We start from the raw sequence: 13,932 nt of genomic DNA, 5'->3' as shown, positions 1-13,932 counted from the left end.
CACTGGGACTCTGCCAGTTGCAAGAGAGTCACAAAAGATAAGATAAAGGGGTTTATCTATAACTGAACTTAATTCCCTTAGGACCCGAGGATGCATGCCATCCGGGCCAGGTGCCTTGTCTATTTTTAATTTATTTAGTCTTGCCTTCACTTCTTCCTGCGTTAAGTATTTAATATTACAGTTAGAAGATTGAGACTCTTCCGCCTCCTTAATTTTCAACAGTGCTGTTTCTTTTGTGAAGACAGAAGCAAAGAAAGCATTTAATAACTCTGCCTTACCTTGGTCATCCACCATTGAGTTCCCACCCTCATCCTTTAGGAGTCCTATTAGTCAACCTTTCTTTTTTTTAGAGTTAATATACTTGTCAAACTTTTTTGGGTTAGATTTGATGTCCCTAGCGATTTGTTTTTCAGCTTCAATCTTTGCCTGCCTAATTTCTTTTTTACAATTTTTATTGCACTCCTTATAATTGCTTAGTGCAGCCTCGGTCCCCTCCCGTTTTAAGACCTTATAGGCATTCTTTTTCCTCTTCATTTTATCTTTAACCTTTCTATTCATGCATAGAGGCCTTTTTTTATTCCTAGATATTTTGTTTCCATATGGGATATACATACTACAATATTGATTGAGTATAAGTTTAAAAGCTTGCCATTTCCCTTCAGTGTCTTCCCCTTGTAGTACATTATCCCAGTTCACCAAACTTAGTGCCTGCCTAATTTGATTGAACTTTGCTTTTCTAAAATTCATAGTTTTAGTGGTCCCGCTGCCCCGTGGCCTATCAGTCACCAGATCAAACGTTATCATGTTGTGATCACTATTTCCCAAATGTTCTTGAACCTGCACATTTGATACATTTTGTCATACTCACCGTCGGGGTCCTCCACGGAACTCTCGGGGGCGTCCTCTAGTGCGCACGCGCGGGGGCTCTCTGGTCCTTGTAGTCCCTCTTCCTGCACGTTGTTCCTGTTCTATTGATATCCTGATTTGACCTCCTGTTGTGACCCCGGCTTGTGACCCCGACTACTCCTGATCTCCGCCTGCCCTGACCTTTGGCTTGTCTCCTGGATTATCATTGTCTGCTGCCTGCCCTGACCCCTGGCTTGTGATCCCCACTACTGCTGATCTCTGTTTGCCTGGACTTCCGGATCTTGTCTGACTACGCTTGCTCCACTATTAGTGTCTCTGTTCTCCCAACCACTTGCTGAGACGATCCCAGTAGTGACCTGGTAGGGCACTAGGCAGCTAAGTTCCACATTCCCCTCCTGGGAGTGTGGTCCTGCATCCCCCTCAAGGGGGTGTGGGTGAAGACCCGTGGTCACCTAGATTCCACTGCTGGGTAAAGTCTCTTCCATCGTGGGAGGGTCAACCGGGACTGAAGAGAATTACAGTCAGTCCTTAACAGTAACGAGCAGCCAAAGATGGACGCTGGTGGAGCTCGTTCGCCGGTGGAGATCCTGTACGACTTGGTTACCCAACTTCGAGTCTCCATGGACGAAGTACAGAAGGGATACCAGGAGATCCGCGACCAACTACACACCCCTGCTCCTGTCTTGGTTCCTCCGGCAGTTCCTGCTCAAGCAGTGGTTCCTCCAGTTCATAACGAACCCGTTCCGGGCCCAGGAGAGGGAGCCGCAGCATTACTTCCAGAACCCAAGTTACCTTTACCGGAACGGTTTTCAGGGGACCGATCCAAATTCAGATGGTTCCAGAGTGCTTGCCGGCTTCACTTTTCGCTTTTGCCTCGCACCTTTGCTAACGAGGAGATCAAAGTGGGAACAGTTATCTCCCTCCTGCAAGGAGAACCCCAGGCGTGGGCCCTTCGCCTGGTAGAACAGTGGCACCCTGCCTTACTAACCCTCGACACCTTCTTTGAGACCATGTCTGAGGTCTTTGATGATCCAGGAAGAGCCGCGTCGGCTGAAAACGCGCTCCAAGCCCTGCGACAAGGAAGGAGACCTGTCGAGGACTATGTCTTGGACTTCCGTCGTTGGGAGGCAGACGTCGACTGGAATGACTCCGCTCTGAGCTTCCAGTTTCGCCAGGGTCTCTCAGAAGCCCTTAAAGATGAGCTAGCCAGGGTTGGGGTACCAGACACTCTAAAGGAGCTCATTCGTCTCTCTATCCAAATTGACAGAAGACTGAGGGAGAGACGAGCCGAACGCTCCGGTTCAGCCAGACCGGCCTGGAATCTACCTACTCCCAAGACCTCGTCTGCTCCGATACCTCCCGTGCCCGTAACTTCGGATGAGCCGGAGCCCATGCAGATTGGCCTTGCCCGACCGGCTATTTCACAAGAGGAAAGGCAACGTCGGAGATCATCCAACTTGTGTAAGTACTGTGGGGCCTCCGGACATTTCCGCAACAACTGCCCAGTCAGACCACCTGGTGAGCCTGAATTAGTGGTGTGTGCTAGTGGTTTTCCTGTTCCTCCACTGGCTTCCTCTCATGTCCCGCTTACTCTCTCCTTACAGGGCCCACACGGAGAGACCGCAACTATTGAGGCCATAGTGGATTCAGGAGCCTGCTCTTGCTTCCTGGATGTCCAACTGGCACAGCAACTACTCCTCCCGGTCCGCCGCAAGAGTCAACCATTATCCATTCAGTTGGCAGATGGATCTGCCATTTGCTCCGGTCCTATCGTCTCAGAGACACTACCACTCCTTGTTTCCATCCAGGGAGAACATCAAGAATACTTGAGTTTCGATCTTCTGCCTTCTCCCTTATTTCCGGTCATCCTGGGGATGCCCTGGCTGAGAACTCACAACCCTAGTATTAATTGGGTTTCTCGTGAGGTGTCCTTCAATTCCAGCTACTGTCTTCGCTCTTGTTTCCCTCGAGCTGGGTCCTTGTTCTGTTTGGATTCACCCAAGAAGGACATTGTCCCAAGGGTCTATCACGACTTCCTAGATGTCTTCGACAAGTCCAAGGCGGATGCTCTTCCACCACACCGCCCATATGACTGTCCGATCGACCTCCAGCCAGGTGCTCCTATCCCTTTTCGGCAGAACCTATCCGTTATCAGAACCCGAGACCCAGATCCTCAAGGAGTACATAGAGGAGAATATCAAGAAGGGGTTCATCCGACCCTCTACGTCACCCGCTGGAGCCGGGATTTTCTTTGTGGAAAAGAAGGATGGTTCCCTTCGTCCCTGCATCGATTATCGGGACCTGAACAAAATAACCGTTAAAAACCGATACCCCCTACCATTGATGCCTGATTTGTTTCAGCGACTTGGATCAGCCTGCATCTTTTCCAAGCTTGATTTGAGAGGGGCCTACAACCTGATCAGGATCCGCAAAGGAGATGAGTGGAAGACGGCTTTCCGTTCTCGTTTCGAGTACCTTGTGATGCCGTTTGGCCTGTGCAACGCTCCAGCCACGTTTCAACACTTCGTCAATGATATCTTCAGGGATTATATTGACAACTTTATGGTGGTCTATCTAGATGACATCCTCATCTTCTCACCTTCTCAGGAGGTCCATCATAGTCATGTAAAACGGGTTTTGGCCCGTCTCCGAACCCATGGACTTTACGCTAAACCCGAAAAGTGCGAGTTTCATAAGACGAACATCCAGTTTCTAGGTCTAAAGATTTCCCCGGAAGGAGTGGAGATGGATCCCCAGAAGGTCTCGGCAATCCTTGACTGGCCGGTACCTGCTGATAGGAGGGCCATACAGCGTTTCATTGGATTCGCCAACTTTTATAGACGTTTTATCAAGAATTTCTCACGGATTGTAGCACCCATCACTCAGTTGACCAGCACCCGTCAGTCGTTCCGCTGGACTCCAGAAGCCCAGTCAGCTTTCGAAAAATTAAAATCATGCTTCACTTCAGCACCCATCCTTCAACACCCCGATCCCACCAAAGCCTTCGTATTGGAGGTAGACGCCTCCGAAGTTGCTATTGGAGCAATCCTCTCCCAACGCTTCGGTCCTAAGGCGGTACTCCACCCGGTTGCCTTCTTCTCCCGGAAATTGAATCCCTCAGAAAGGAATTATGACGTGGCGGACCGGGAACTCTTGGCCATCAAGGCAGCTCTGGAGGAGTGGCGATACCTTCTTGAGGGTGCTGAACATCCTATACTGGTACTGACCGACCATAAAAACCTAGAGTACCTCAGGACGGCTAAGAGACTCCGACCACGTCAGGCTAGATGGTCACTCTTCTTCTCCAGGTTTACCTTCCACTTGACCTACCGTCCCGGATCCAAAAATATAAAGCCAGACGCATTGTCCCGCATGTACCAATCCGAGTCAGGCTCTGAGGCATCACCTGAAAACATCCTGTCTCCTCAGCATTTCCTGCTCCTGCATTCCAACCTGATGGATTCTATCAGACAAGCATCTACGGGCCTGAGCTCGCCCCCGGATTTTCCACTTAAAGATGGACTCTACTTGTTTCAAGGAAAGATCTTTGTACCCTCCGAGACTCGCTTGTCTGTCCTGCAGGCTTGCCATGATAACCAATTGGCTGGGCACTTTGGGGTTCATAAGACGCAAGACCTGGTACAGAGAAATTTTTGGTGGCCTGAACTATCTCAGGACTGCAAGTCATACGTGGCCTCCTGTGAAGTCTGTGCCCGTTCCAAGACCACTCGGGGCCGACCATGGGGTCTGCTAAAACCTCTTCCGGTGCCAACACAATCCTGGAGAGCCATCGCAATGGATTTCGTGGTGGATCTGCCACCTTCGGAGGGGTTTACGACTATACTAGTCGTTATTGACCGTTTTTCCAAAATGGCTCACTTCTTGCCGTTCAAACACGTTCCGTCTGCTGCAGAGACAGCTCAAGCCTTCGTGAGGGAGATTGTCAGACTCCACGGGGTACCTGAAGACATCGTATCTGTCCGGGGCACCCAGTTCACTTCCAAGTTCTGGCAAGAACTCTGTAGGGGTCTGGGAATTAGGGTCTCCCTTTCTTCAGGTTACCATCCACAATCCAATGGACAAACTGAAAGGACCAACTAGACCCTGGAACAGTATATAAGGTGTTTTACCTCAGCCTCTCAGGACGATTGGTACCCACTGCTGGCCACGGCAGAATTTGCATACAATAATTCTATCCATACCTCTACTCAGCAGTCACCGTTCTTCATCAACTACGGCTTTCATCCTTCATTCCTACCTGATGTGAATTTTACTTCTGTCTGTCCCGGAGCCCAAGAGAGGATTTCTGCCATTAAGGACAATATTAACACTGTCCATGATACCTTAAAACAGGCCCAGGAGAAGGGGAAAAGATTTGCTGACCGTCGACGGAAAGAGAGTCCAGTCTTTGCCCCTGGAGACCTGGTCTGGCTCTCCACCGCGAACCTTAAGCTGCGTTGTGCCTCCAAGAAGCTAGCGCCCAAGTACATTGGGCCTTTCCCGGTATCCAAGCAAATCAATCCAGTAGCGTTCAAACTCACTTTGCCTACTTCACTCCGGGTGCATCCCGTGTTCCATGTCTCCAGTTTGAAGAAGGTGACTCCAAACAGCTTTCCAGGCCGCTCCTCGGATCCACCACAACCAGTGGTGATTGACGGTATGGAAGAATTTGAGGTGGAGAAGATACTGGACAGCAGAAGAATTAGACGGTCGCTTCAGTATCTCATCAAATGGAGGGGATTTGGCCTGGAGGAAAACTCATGGGAACCTGCCCAAAATGTACATGCCCCTAAGTTGGTTAAACAATTCCACAAGAGATTCCCTGGCAAACCGGGCCCTGGGGGCACCCGGAGGTTGCCCCTGGGAGGGGGGCAATGTCATACTCACCGTCGAGGTCCTCCACGGAACTCTCGGGGGCGTCCTCTAGTGCGCACGCGCGGGGGCTCTCTGGTCCTTGTAGTCCCTCTTCCTGCACGGCGTTTGGCGCTGCGCGTAGTGCGCGTGCGCACAGCGTTGTGCGCGCGCGTCTGCGCGCGCATGGCTATGCGCGCGCACGCATGCGCAAACGGGTGCGCGCAATTTCGGCGCCAATGCACAGTATAAAAGCAGCACTGCCTCTAACTGCAGTGCTGCTCGTTCTGATCAGTTTGGTGAGCCCGTTGGTGAACCGTTGTTCCTGTTCTATTGATATCCTGATTTGACCTCCTGTTGTGACCCCGGCTTGTGACCCCGACTACTCCTGATCTCCGCCTGCCCTGACCTTTGGCTTGTCTCCTGGATTATCCTTGTCTGCCGCCTGCCCTGACCTTTGGCTCGTCTCCTGGATTACCATTGTCTGCTGCCTGCCCTGACCCCTGGCTTGTGACCCCAACTACTGCTGATCTCTGTTTGCCTGGACTTCCGGATCTTGTCTGACTACGCTTGCTCCACTATTAGTGTCTCTGTTCTCCCAACCACTTGCTGAGACGATCCCAGTAGTGACCTGGTAGGGCACTAGGCAGCTAAGTTCCACATTCCCCTCCTGGGAGTGTGGTCCTGCATCCCCCTCAAGGGGGTGTGGGTGAAGACCCGTGGTCACCTAGATTCCACTGCTGGGTAAAGTCTCTTCCATCGTGGGAGGGTCAACCGGGACTGAAGAGAATTACAGTCAGTCCTTAACACATTTGATACATTATCTGGTCTATTAGAAATGAACAGATCCAGTAATGCATTCCCCCTAGTTGGTTCAGTTACCATTTGAGTCAAGTAATTGTCCTGTAGTGCTGCCAGAAATCTGCTGCTTTTACCAGAATGGGTAGCCTCAATACTCCAGTCAATGTCTGGAAAGTTGAAGTCGCCCATAATTATGACCTCATTTTTACTTGCAGCTTTTTCAATCTGCTGTAGTAATAATCGCAGTTCTGCAGCTTCATTAATAAGAGGTGGCCTGTAGCATACCCCAATAAGCAATTGGCAACTTTTATTTCCACCATGAATTTTTACCCAAACGGACTCCACATCTTCACAATCTTCCTCCATCTCATCGTTGAGGACAGCTGTAAGAGAATTCTTAACAAAGAGACAAACCCCTCCACCTTTTTACCCTGTTCTATCCTTCCTAAACACATTGGCTTCAATTCACGGAGCTTTATCAAACACTTTATCAAACGTTTGATAATTTACCTCATGAGTAAAATCTCATTTTGAATTCACTAAGGTGTTATAGATTTATCAAATGTTTTATCGATGAAATGATCAATAAATCTATAACACCGTAGTGAATTCAAAATTAGATTTTACCCATGAGGAAAATTATCAAACGTTTGATAAAGTGTTTGATAAAGCTCTGTGAATTGAGGCCATTGTATCCTTTTAAATTAGCTATCCAGTCATGGCTTTCATCCATCCATGTCTCGGTTATTCCCACAATGTCATAGCCTTTGTCATTCAGAATGAACTCTAGTTTGTCTATTTTATTTGCAAGACTCCGAGCATTGGTTATCATGCACTTTATATTTTTACCACCACATTTACCAATTTTGTTTACATGAAATGGGCTACTTGAATTTTTACCAATCTCCTTAATCTTTACACTGTCCCCACCCCCCTCTCCACCCTCCATAATGATAGGCTCCCACTGTCTTTTTACCTCATCTTGTCTACGTATTGAGACTTTATCCTCCCGCCTCCCATCCTAGTTTAAAATCTCCTCCAACCGTTTAGCCATCTTCTCCCCCAATGCAGCTGCACCCTCCCCATTAAGGTGCAGCCCATCCCTGCTGTAGAACCTGTAGCCGACTGCAAAGTCTGCCCAGTTCTCCAGGAACCCAAACTCTTCCTTCCTACACTAATTCTGTTCTACCCCCGGTTTGGCATTGGGGGTCCCATCCAAAGTTTTGCAGGGGGGCCATTGATTTCTAGTTACGCCTCTGCGTCTGTTCTTATAGACTAGCAATGATTTTGTCGGCCTCTGTCTCCATCTGCCTCGTCTGGTCAATCTGGAAAAATCGTGCAGAACTCAAACTTGCGTTCCTTTCACTTAAACCGAATGAACAGATCCATTACAGATGGACTGATGATACCAGATGCTATTGCTTAGCATAGAATCTATTCGCATCTGTTCCATTGCACTCCACTAAGCGGAACGATTTTACTGCGAGTGTGGAAGGAGCCTACGTGATGTCTCAAACCACTCATCAATTATGTATGTACTTGTGTCGCTGGATGTCCTGATTGTACAGAGTTCTGAACTATGGTCCCCACCAGAGCAGGATCACCCACCAGGCAACCTAAGCAAGTGCCTGGGGCCAAGAGGGTGTCAAGGGGGCCCCAGCCACCTTCTCTGACCTCTCTCCAGTTCAGCTTACCAAAAAAAACACAAAGGGGCCCCAGCTCTAATACCTTGCTTAGGGCCCCATTACATCTCTGCTCCCTACTATTTGTTTAGTACTTTAGAAGATGTTGGTGCTATATAAATAAAAATAATAATAACATTTATAGTTCCTGTATGTATATATTTTTCACTCAGCGAGAAAGCTCGTTATTATTTGTATATAAATGCCATGAACAGTTGAAGTCATATAAAATCTTTTAAGGAGTCTGGTCACGAAAATACTGACACATAATAACAGTACTTAACATTACTGTTTCTAAGAAAACTGAGGTCACTCCAAGCTGGAATGTTAAAAGCCATGGCACATTTTATTATTGTGGGTTTAACCATAAACTAATGAACATACCGGAGGGTGATACACAACCAACCACCAAGTTGACTTTAACCAGCATGACAAAAAGAGACGAGGACCCCCAGAGCCTGTTTACCAGCACCGACCAACAGACATTACCCCACCCATGAGGTTCAGGTGTAGGAGACAGGGGGAGGAGCTGCCATGGTCCATTCACAGCTTGTGACACCAGCATGATGCTGGACCAATTAGAAAAATTCCTGCATCCACCACCACTGATTGGCTACTTGAACTCTCTCGAAGACTAGGTTTAAAGTGGGAGCAGAATGGGAAAGCAGCACTGTAAGTTATCTGCACATTACGTCGCATACATTGAAGCATACAGTCGTTTTGCGGTAATGCTGCAGTTCCGCACACCATTATACTGCAATACAGCACATTATCTGCATGCTGCGATACATACAGTGAAGTATACACTCAGTTTGTCAGTGAAAATGGTTGTGGTAGCGCCATTAGATTGTGGTAGGAAAAGTAGACTGTGGTAGGGCCATTAAATTGCGGTAGTAATATTAGACTGTAGTAGGAACAGGGCAGGTTTTAGGCTAAATTGCACTCAGGGCGTGGGTGTAAAAATTGCGCCCCCTAACTCCCCCCCACTCCCGTGGACTCGCGAACCCTTAATCTTTAGGGACAGTCACACAGCCACAAGTCACAAGTAGATCTGCCTACTTACTAGTGACCAGCCGCTCATCCAGGAGGAAGCAGGGACCAGGAAAACACACAGGGGATGAGAGTCCGGAAAGCCGACTCCTCCATGGGTGCTGCGCACTGACAGCCTGCAGTACCGCTACAGGACATCAGGTGGCATCACGCAGTGGTGACGTGATGATGGCTTAACGTCTGACGCAGGCCGCCTAGGAGGAGTCAAGGAAGGTGATCTCGCTGTTAATCTTCTTTCTTCTTCCATTTGGCTGCAACGTGCGTCACCAGCTCCCTAGTGGTTATGTCCTTCTGCCTGTGCCCCCCTTCTTCTACTTCCCGGTCTGAGCCCAGGGCCAAGAAATGGCCCCAGGTAGAAATATTAGACTATGCTAGGGCATAAGAGTGCGGTAAAGGTATTAGACTGTGGTAGGAATTTTAGGCCGTGGTATTAGACTGTGTTAGAGGCATACCACTGTGTTGGGGGCATTAGTCTATGGTGGTGCATTAGACTGTGGCACGGGCATTAGACTGTGGTAGGGCCATTCGACTGTGGTAGGGCCATTAGGCTGTGGTAGGGTCATTAGACTGTGGTAGGGCCATTAGACTGTTGTAGGGTCATTAGACTGTGGTAGGGCCATTAGGCTGTGGTAGGGTCATTAGACTGTGGTAGGGCCATTAGACTGTTGTAGGGTCATTAGACTGTGGTAGGGTCATTGGACTGTGGTAGGGGCATTAGACTGTGGTACGGGCATTAGACTGTGGTAGGGGCGTTAGTTTGTGGTAAGTCATTAGACTGTGGTATGGGAATTAGACTGTGGTAGGAATATTAGGCTGTGGTGGGGCCATTAGACTGTGGTGAAAGCATTAGATTGTGAGCTCCTCGGAGGCACAGTACATGACTTGATTATTGTATTCTGTAAGGTGCTGCAGAAAGTCAGAAACACACACTGTATACAGACACTTTGGAAAGCACACACAGGAAGATGCACCTGCGACAGCCCGGATTATGCCGGACCTGAGAATTCCTCCACATTCTCTTTGGCTGGCTGGGACTGAGGGGAAATACCGGACTTGTCCCAACAAGAAGACAGCTCCCTTCCCGGCCTCTGGGCCAGTGTATGGAGGGGGCAGAGTGCAGCACGTTCCTGGCTATGCAGATCTCCACAGCCCTCATTACACTGCCTGCTATAAAGGAAACGCGTACAGAAGTATAGCTGGCCACACACCACACAATCCAATCACTTGGTAGAGCAATCAGTTCACCAGCATGCATGATGGAATCAGTAAAAAATAACATGCAGTATTCTCATCACGTGTGGCCAGTTTTACATTTACCTAGTTCACGAAGGCTGAAATGTTTAAAGGAGGTATCCGCTGTGACACAAATAAAAGTATCCTCAACTCAACAGCTGTAAATACCCTGAAATGCAATGTGCCTTGAAAGATCACCAACAGTTCTGCTCTGTCTGTGGCTCTGCAGGGGTCATAAAACGACTGTGGTCACCATGACCTCTTTAGTCTGGCCACTTCCGGATGTGGGCAGCCAATGTGTAAATTGCAGTACACAGACAGGGCCAATAAATCAGGCCCCTTTGACCTTCTGAGGCCCCCATCAATTGCTTGGGTTGCTTGGTCAGTTATCCAGGCCCTGCATGCACGTAATTTACCTATGGCTATGGAATTTGCTGGAAAAGTCTGATCAATAGAGGCATTCAAGGACAACTGAGAGGGACATGGAAGTTGCCAAATTTATTTCTTTTTAAACAATAGCAGTTGCCCGGCTGTCCTGCTGATCTCTTTGCGGCAGCAGCATCTGAATCACACACCTCAAACAAGCATGCTATTTGTCAGATTTCAGTCACAAACCCCTGATCTGCATGCTTGTTCAGGGTCTATAGCTAAAAGTATTAGAGGCAGAGGATCAGCAGGGCTGCCAGGAAACTGGTATTTTTTAAATTGAAATAAATATGGCAGCCTCCATATCCCTCTAACTCCAGGTGTTCTTTTAAAGGATCTGCTGCTAACATCTTGGTGACATCCAAAAGAGAGAAGAGAACGCCGGCACTGCTGTCAATTGCCTTTAATGTGCTCATAAATTCAGTACATGAAGTTGCTGCATACAGTGCAAACAAAAGTGTTAAAACGTCACATACCGGTGTGAACACGGTGCGGTGGGTGCAGGGACTGACAGCATTATGGCCGTTCCGGGCTACTTCGCTTCTACGGAGGCTGCCAACATCTTGGTGATATGTTGAAGGGTACCGGTAATTGAGGGAAATTTGGGCGCATTGCATCCACTATTAGTAGCCGCAGTTTGCATAGCGGGCGACCCCTCAACTCCAACTCCTCAGTTTATGAAACCAAGTCCGACTCCAGTTACCCAAAAATTGCTCCAACTCCTCGACTACAACTCCACAGCCCTGTAAGGGCTATGGAATCAGTACAAAAATCATCCAACTCCGACTCATCAATTTATGAAACCTCCGACTCTGACTCCAAGTACCCAAAAATTGCTCCGACTCCGACTCCTTGACTACAACTCCACAGCCCTATCAGGGCTATGGGATCAGTACAAAAATCATCCAACTCTAACTCCGACTCATTCATTTATGAAACCTCTGACTCTGACTCTGACTCCAGGTACCCAAAAATTGTTCCAACTCCACAGCCCTGGGTTTGTAATACTATTTTGCCTGAATTCCCCCAGACTAGACGATGGTTTGTTCCCAGCCTATCTGCGCCGACCTGCGCTTGCCATAGATCTTGCCCAGCAACCTGATATACTGTACAATAGGGCCTAGTCCACACTAGGTCCGGAAACGTATCCGTGGCTCCGTTTTTCAGCCCTGATTAAAACGGAGCCCCGGATACTAATGTTAAAAATAGCAGCAGTTTTCACCCAAGAAAAAAACGGATCCGTCTGCGTTTGCAGGGACCCGTTTTCAATGGGAAAACGGATTTCCCTCTACACAGGCAAATTTTGACACAGAAACGGATTTGTTTCTGTGTCAGCCTGGGGGGGAGTGGGGGGGAGATAGGAGACCGCCATACTGGAAGGTGATAGCAGGCAGGACGGGGGTGACAGCGGTCGACGTGGAGGGGCTACGCCCCCCCTCCCTCACCTGGGTCCCCCCTTCCCCGCTCACCCTCCAGGTAGTTTCAATCATTTGAAAATAGGTTGAAATCAATATAATGTAGCAGGCGGCGAGCGGGGAACTTACTTCCTTGCGCCCCACCGCTGCCGCGTCACTTCCTGTAATTCCGTCCTCTGATGTTCATTGGACGGCATTACAGGAAGTGACGCGGTGAGCGGGGGAGCGCAAGGAAGTAAGTTTCCCGCTCACCGCCTGCTAAATTATATTGATCTTAACCTATTTTTAAATGATTGAAACTACCTGGAGGGGGAGCGGGGAAGGGGGGACCCAGGTGAGGGAGGGGGGGACCGACCCCCCTCCCCACAGCTGCCCCGTTGCTGCATGCTCTCCCCTTCAGCACGGCAGCCCCCACCCACAGCAAGGACTGGGGACGTTTCCAGTCCCTGCAAAATAGCCATTTTCTCTCAAAACGGAGAGGAAAAAAAATTGTTTACAAAAACGGATGCGTTTTGCAGGGCACAAGTGTGGACCTAGCCTGATACTATTTCCTCTTGGCTGCTGCTGCTGGTAACAGCACTTTGTGTATTATTATTATTATTATTATTATTATTATATTGGGTGTGTCTACAGTCCTCTGTTATTGAGCAATCTTGCTTGAAGAGCCATCTGCTGCTCTGTGGTTAGCAGTTGAAGTTCAGAAGTGCCCTGTAACCGCGACTTCCATGTCTCTGTCAATTATGGACTTACAGTCTTTGGTAGAAATCAGTCACATCAATTATTAAAAAAAGTGTAACTCAGCTGGCTATTCAGCACTCACAATGCCAAACTTTTCAGCAATCTGTGAGCCAGGGCTTTATCCCGACAAATTACAGAGAGATTTGTAAGATGATACGAGCTCTCAAACCTCGGCAGCCACCGAGGGATCATAATAACCACGTCTTAGGCAATCTAAACTGATTACTGCAAAGGCATTACGGAGAATTGGGCTTGGCGGTGGTCAGGACTTAAAGCGTACTTGTAGTGAAACGATGGAGGTTGAATCCACTCTTATGTTCTCCAATAATAGTATGTAAAGAGTACCTGTAGTGAAAAAGAGTTACCACTTGCCTTCGGGAAGAGGAAGCCTCTGGATAAGAATGAGGCTTCCCAGTCCTCATTAGCAGTGTGCACCTCACGCAAGCGCAGTAGCTGCTTTCTGCTGGCGCCTGCACAGTACAGCGGATCCAATCGTGCTATTTCCACTGGAGCCCGAGCAGGAAGTTGATACTGCGAATCTGCTGCCTCCAGGATGTAGAGAAGGACGGAGGAAGCCTCATTAGGATCCAGAGGCTTCCCCCTGCTGAGGTAAGTACCCCCCAGGGCCTATTTTGTTCCTTACAGGTTTCCTTTAAAGTTCTAGATCACAGGTGTCAAACTCAAGGCCCCTGGGCCGAATCCATTGGCGTACCTAGGGAATTTGACACCCGGTTCTGATTATTTACAGACACTCAACCACCCTCCCCCCAAAACAACTAATTTTTTCTTAAAGGAGAGTTACTTAAAGGCGTGTCACTGCAAATTTTGAGGGATTTTGCGGAAAAGGAGTCATCATGATGTGGACGGAG

The sequence above is a fragment of the Hyperolius riggenbachi genome, chromosome 1 (genome assembly GCF_040937935.1).
Source record: "Hyperolius riggenbachi isolate aHypRig1 chromosome 1, aHypRig1.pri, whole genome shotgun sequence".
NCBI lineage: Eukaryota > Metazoa > Chordata > Amphibia > Anura > Hyperoliidae > Hyperolius > Hyperolius riggenbachi.
This window is presented reverse-complemented; position numbering follows the sequence as displayed.